This window comes from Capsicum annuum, chromosome 3, assembly GCF_002878395.1.
Source record: "Capsicum annuum cultivar UCD-10X-F1 chromosome 3, UCD10Xv1.1, whole genome shotgun sequence".
Classification (NCBI taxonomy): Eukaryota; Viridiplantae; Streptophyta; class Magnoliopsida; order Solanales; family Solanaceae; genus Capsicum; species Capsicum annuum.
In genome coordinates, this window is record NC_061113.1 from 239,174,016 (window position 1) to 239,181,549 (window position 7,534).

Here is a 7,534-nt window from a genome sequence, read left to right on the forward strand (position 1 = left end):
GCGTCCTTGACTTTGACTTCCTTCTTTTTTGAAATTTATAAAAAATGTGTATCCTCTCGACTAATTCCATGTGCAGTTCCATATTTTGGATAGTTTGGGGGCGACTTGAGTACTTTGGGAATTTCGGTGCTATCAACTTTGATACTATTAAAAGGCTTCATTTCTGAATTTTGGCAAGTGTCTGTCTGGTCATAGTATATCGCCGGATGTGAGTTAGGGGAGACTTGTGTTAGAACATGCACAGCGAAAGCAACAATTTTATAGGATCAATATAACTTATATATAATCTAGATAACATAAATCATCAAAAGAAATTGAAAAGCTACTTAGCTGTTAAAGCTTTCACACAATTCGTTCACTGCTTTGACTTTCAGGTCTGTAGTCTTCTATTATATCCTGACTAACTTTTGCTATCAAACTTGTGCGGGCAAACACTTTTGGATTCAAAGAGAATATGTCAAGGAAAAATGATAATAATCTTCTAAGCCAAACCCGTATTTATTCTTATTTTTACTTAAAGAGGGGAAAGCCAAGAGGCAAATGTTTTTACCCTTTTAGTTGTCCAAAACGTTTTCAGTCTTTTCCACTATCCAAAAGGTTTTAGGCCTCTTTAGTTGTCCAAAACGTTTTTAATCTTAAAAGGAGCATTTTTAATTTAAAGTCAGAAGATATCTTTGTCTTTCCAGAAGACCAGTGAATAATATTACTTCTTCTAGTAAGTTTCTTTTTCTTTTCCAAAATTGATTAGTTAATCAGGTATAACAGGGACCGCAAAATTATTAAGAGAGGCCTTCAATTATGATATTAATTCGTAAATGAATGAATTAACATATCACAATAAATTACATATTATTCCACTAAAAATCTGTAATTGGACTCCTCGATTTAATTTCAAAATCTATCATTACATCTTATTTAACTCCCCATGTTAGAATTACCGATACCAATCAATTAAATTAAATTCTCTGAATAAGTTAACTCATTGATTAATTTAATCCTTTATTTATAATGCTTAACTTATTTCACATGATGGATACAAAATCTACCTACAGGGTTTTCACATGAAAACTTATAAGCAACCATAAAAGGTGTCTTCTATCTCAAGTTCGAGACATGGTTCTATCAACTAATTAATATATCACTAAGTTATTTGTCATCATCCAACCTATTAGGAATATATGTTGACTCACAAAAGAGTCTCACCTTTTAATAGATTAAAATGACAAAACAAACCACATAGATCATAATAATTATTATGTCAAGATTAAGAGTATAAGTACATGTAATGGACTAGAGAAATCGTTTATTAATATTTAGAACATAAACGAATATCTCTAATTGTTCCGTTCAATACATACGAAATGTACTAGCACAAGAAGTTGGAATATTACCACTCCCATAATTAAGATCAAATTATATTTAATCTTGTGCTACAATCATCAAGATGTTTGTCCTACCTCATCTTTGATTGTGAACATTAATTTATTACTTATAAGAACCTTAAATTTTAATCTTCCGTGCATGAGTTAAAATACTCCATACACAAAATTGTCTACTATATAAGTAAAGGACACACATGTCAATACAATAATCTATTCAAATAAAGATTTTATTAATATAATAAATCGTCTTTACATAGGATAAAAATATAATACTATAACACAAATTATATGGTTAATAGTATATCCTAACAACTTGAATGGTACTTACTTGCTCTCCATAATTAAAACATGAACTAATTAGTGTGAATTTGTTGTGAAGATCATTATTATGTTATAACTGAATCTTAAGTACTTCTTGATTTGTTTCATCTATTTGATGTTATTCGAAATGTTTGATATACAGATGTGGGATATTTGAGACATTTGTATGTTGAGTTGAGCTTTTTCTTCCTTACAGATGACACATAATTGAGATGGTAAATTGTTGTGGTTTATTGGTTGAGCATTTGTGTCATTATATATATTTTCTTGACTTTATTTGGAGTTGTTTTTTTTTACTTAAGCTTTTATGTGTTGAACAAGTAATGATAATTATAACATGTGAATTGATTATGATGATTGCCACACTATCTATGACAAAATTTGGCCTTAATATGGTTATACACGATGTTTAATTAATATAGAAACCATTGGACTATTAGCCGAAAGAGTTGGCGGGGGCATAAATAAGAACATATTTGGTCTAGCCTATTTGAAGGTGAGAGCCTATATATATGAATATATTTGGTATAGCCTATGTAAAGGTGAGGACCTCTAATTATATTTGGTCTAAGACTATTTGGCATGACTAACATTCCTTGATCTAATTCATGGCAATGTTTCAGTGGTGTCAGGTAGAGCTGCCACTTTAGTACATTACATTAGTGAAATGTTTACACAAGTTCAATGATCATTTATAAATCAAGGATATGTATTTAATCAACTATTTTGATTTCTATTACAAGCGTAAAATTCGATTTGAATAGTCACTCCAGCCCATTAAAAAAAAGACAGGTGAAAGATATCAGGCTAGTCAAAACCTATAGAATCCTCCATGGAATTTTCTCATCACATCAAAATTTAACTAGTAAAAAGGGTCTTCAAGTTGGACACGAATCAACCTGGATTTCAAAGTCAATTCTAAACAGGTGATAATTAATTCTAAAGTGAGTATTGTTCAAAATAGCCTTTTTCGAGGGTATAGAATAGGCTTTTCATGTTGTTTTGCACCCACATGATCATTTTTATGGCAAACATCTACTAATCCGTATATCTATATGAAAATATAAATAAATTCCTTTGATCCATCACAGTGAGTGCTTGATTATGATATGAGTTGACAAAGATTTTACTAATATGCATATGTTTTATTAAGGTGATTATAGGCTGGAATTAAGAAGGTGGGATGTAGCTGAGGCATACAGAGTTTACATTCTAATAGCCATTATTCGTAGTATCCCTAAAATTCCTCTCTTGATCTTCCTTAATCCTTACAGCTTAATTAACCAACAAATTGAGAAATTTAAATTGCAGTATATTTTTCATACCACTTGGCTACATTTCCATCTACTAAACAATTATTTTTGGATTCTATTAACTGTTCGTAGCTATACTTTAGCTATTTACCATTCGTAAACTATATTCGATATATCCATAATCGTATTTAGACAGTACAACGAAAATAATTCCTATTGAGAGATTTAAAACGTGCTACACAATCTCATTGAAAAAAACAAACACAATAAATCAGCCAAATATCACAATTTAAAAGACTTCAATCTTCTAAAATGCAACACTGCTCTCAATTTTCATCACTGAATCATTGATATAAAGCATATTCACTGGCAATTCGAGTGCGCAGATACAATAATCAAATCAGTTCTTGTTACATATATAGGTTAGACAACTGATACATGAGTTGATAACTTGATACGTATTTGTTTTAATTAATTCTATATACAGTATTACAATGTCAAGCATTACTATGTTGACTCAACATTTTAAGAAAGGGAACGAAGAAAATTGTAATGTTGTTGACTACAATATAGAGAAAATTGTGTTAAAATAGTGTGCTTCATATGGAGAACTAGTTGATTGGATTTTGAAGCAAACTGGTTTTGATTTGAGTCACTAGTCAAACAAAATCAAATACGAGGAATTATATAGTCTTAATTGGCCATTTAAACTTGAATCATATTTGACTTGATAATGATACATTATGCTTATATTGCTCTCATTGTATGCATGCACTATATGTATTTGTATGCTTATTTATTCGGACTCCATGTACAGTATATATTTGTAAGCTTATCTTATATATTCTGGTTGTATAAACGATATATTTGTCATTATTTATGTAAATCAATATTGTATATAACATATTGTATCATATGTACAATATAATTTTATAATTCTAAAATCATTTCTGTTACATAGGTTACACCCTCAAGAGAATATTTGCATACAGTGAATGATGAAGCTATTTTTTTTTTTTTTTTTAAACTTTTTTTATTCATGACGAAGCTAAGTAGTATTATACTTTTTGCAATTAAAAAAAGAAGAAGATGTGCAACTGTGAAAGATTCCAAGTGGACGAACGGTCTTACCAACATGCAGATTGGATTATTCTAAAAAGGGCTAAGATTTATTTTTCGATGGACATCGCTTAGTCTTATACAAATAGTTAACCTAGTTAAAGATGCACAAAGTTTTAGTGATTGGATCATTGGAAGATAACCCACAACATATATCTTGGACGAAGTAATTTTGCTACCAAAATACCCAAAACCTTGGCAAGAAAAAATATAGAGAAACCAATAAGAGAATTGTTGCTAATGAAAAGTTCAAACTTGTGTAATATATATGTGGACATGTTGGATCCGATGGGCGTTCTTGCACAGATAAGTCAATTAGGAATTAGTTGATGTTTATTTTTCAATTCTCATTCCTGTTACTCCCTCCGTTTTAAAATAATTTGCCCTTTTTGACTTGACACTCCCCTTAAAAAAATATTTATTAGGAGTTTATTACCAAATTAGTCTGATTAATTGTGCTTTGAAAATATAAATTTGAGTAAATATACTTTATTTAGTCATTTAATGTTGAGGGTAGTATTGGAAGAACATAAAAAAATCATCTTGATTATTTCAAGAAAGGGACAATTAAATTGAAACAAATATTTTTAGAAAGATGGTCAACTAAAACGAAACGGAGGGAATAATATTCTTTTTCTAAATTAAAAAGAGCATGAATATAAATAAGACAAACATAAGTAGCCTTTCTTCGAAAAGTTATAAAATAACTAATAGCACTATCTGAATTAAAAAAAAAAAAACTCCTTTTAATTAGGTATTTGTTAAGTCCTTAGTTTTGATGATTGACAAATTATTCTTTTGAGACTTGGTTCTTGAAGATCTTGTGATGACAAAAGCTACAACTACTTAGGGACCTGGTTGACCACATTCACGACATTATCACTAGTTAGCACTACTGTTGGACATAGTACTACTCTGCAAAAAAGTTGGTGAAAAAACAGGTCCTCTTTTTGTCTCAATCAATGAAATTCATCCTAGATTTTTTTGTCTCTTATATATGCTCATTTCAACAATAAGAAAACCTAGTGCTTCCATATTCCACAATACATCAAATCTCTTTAAGCTTGGCGATTTCAAAGGCGGCTTACCAACAACAAGGGACCTGCTCAATCGTTATTTTGAGTCTTTGTTTTGAATCTGTAAACGTTGCCTACTACTCCAAGTTCATTATCATTAGGTGCTCTTCTTTTGATTCTCCTTGTAAAAATTTCATCTAGAGTTAGTTGACAAGCTAGAGTTAGTTGTGTGATTCAGTTAGAGTTAGATGGGTCAGTGTGCAATAGAGTTATTACACCGAGTTCATTGTAATAGAGTTATTACAAGTTGAAGAAGGATTAGAAGTCTAATCCTTGATGTCATGGAGTATGTATTCAAGGTTGCTTGAATATTAGTGGAGCTGTTGGAAATCCTGGAGGCAGATCGTGGTTTTTCTCCCTTGAACAAAGAGTTTTCACTAAAATTTGTTATGTTCACTGTCTATTTACTTTTATGTACTATTCTATTTAGTTTCTTGCTATATATGTTTGTTTGGGACCAGGTCCAGAGTAGGAGGGCATTTCATCTATCTCTTCAATATTTCTACTTAAAATTTACTATGTGTATGAGATTAATGATGATTACCATAAATATTTTGATATTTTATCTTATACATAATATATTTCTTATGAAATACTATATAATTGTTATAAAGGATAATATTACAAATAGTATACAGTATATTGCTATAATACTGAATGTCATTGTTGTAATAATAGAGAAGTAAAACATATTACACTACTAAAAAAAAAGAAAAATCGACCACAAAAACCGACAACTTGTGGTCGGTTTTACCCATTTTTCGACCACAAAATCGACCAAAACTTTTGATCGGAGAAGTAGCGGTAGCTTTTTAAATACTGACCACGAGTGATCATTTTTTTAAAATATATATATTCATTTTTAAAAGTCATTATTATTTTATTTAAATTGAAAAAATAATTTTAGGAAAAAAAATCAACCACAAGTGGTCGATTTTTTATAAAATGAATTAATTTAATAAAAACCGACCACATGTGGTAGGTTTTTAGTTAAATTAATAAATTAATTTTATAAAAAACCAACCACAAGTGGTCGATTTTATGCAAAAAAATAGAAAAACCGACCACTTGTGGTCGGTCTTTTGCAAAAAAAAAATATAGAAAAACCGACCACATGTGGTCTGTTTTTCTGGAAATTTAAAAAAATAAAATGAAAATGAAAACCCAAATACTTCATGGAACCACAACAATAATATACAACAGTAACCAAAATGAAAATACAACAACAACAACAACAACAAAAACAAATGGAAATTTTCAAATGTGTACAACACATACAAAATGTCCAACAAAGGTGAGTACGAAAATACTACAACATTAGTTTCAAACAACAAAATGTCTAAATTTAAATTACAAGACATACAAAAATAAAAAAACTAACAGTCATCATCATCGAATTCGTCCTCATCTTCCATATCATCATCCTTGCTAAAATCATCCAGGGGGCCTAGACCTTTTGCCGCCCGAACTGCATCACCAGGACATGGAGGAATAACCCCCCCAGTCTGAATGAAAGAACTGAACTGCTGCTGCAGCATCCTGATTTGTGATGCTGTTGCCTCCTCCGTTTTCTTCTGCCTCGCACTCTGTTCAACATACCTCTGTCTCTGTTCAGCAAGCTCTTCAGTGAGTTGAGAAATCGTATTTTGTAGTCTTACAATGGTTTCCGCATCAACCGAAGAGCCAGAGTATGCAGGGCCGGATGAACACCTAATATTATCACCAAAATATTCAGTGTGACATCCGTAAAAATGGCCTCTATTTGCAGGACCCGGAGATTTTGTCCATAACTCATTCCGTACATGCTGGGGTATTGGGTCACCCTGACTTTCAGGAGGCAGATTATACAATACTAAGTATGTATCAAGAGATTCCAACCAGAGATTCCAATCAACACAAGAACAACAACATGAACAACAAAGTGCTAGTGAATCGAAAATGGCCACACACCGCTTCACTAGGCTTGCAACACTTGTTTGAACTAGAAAAGTGAGTTTAACAACAAGAACAACAAAGACAATATTGCTAGTGAATCGAAAAAGCCCACACGGCTTCACTAGACTTTTATATTCAACAACACAATGTTAACAAGATTTACAAAGAAAGAGATAGAAACTTGACACACAATATTCATTAATCTAAGAACCCAGGACCCTAAGACTAATAAATATCAATACCAAGTTCTTACTTGGACCAAGAGGAACTCAAAGAACCCCAAGAACCTAGTTTTTAGCCAAGATACAATACTAGTATCACTCTACTAGTGAGAATTCGGTTTTGGCCTCTCCAAATGAGAAAGAAAAGTAAAAAATTTACAAGTCTTTTGTTTCTTGAATAATAGCAATGAACTAAAGCAAGACTAGCCCTATTACATGGCTTATAT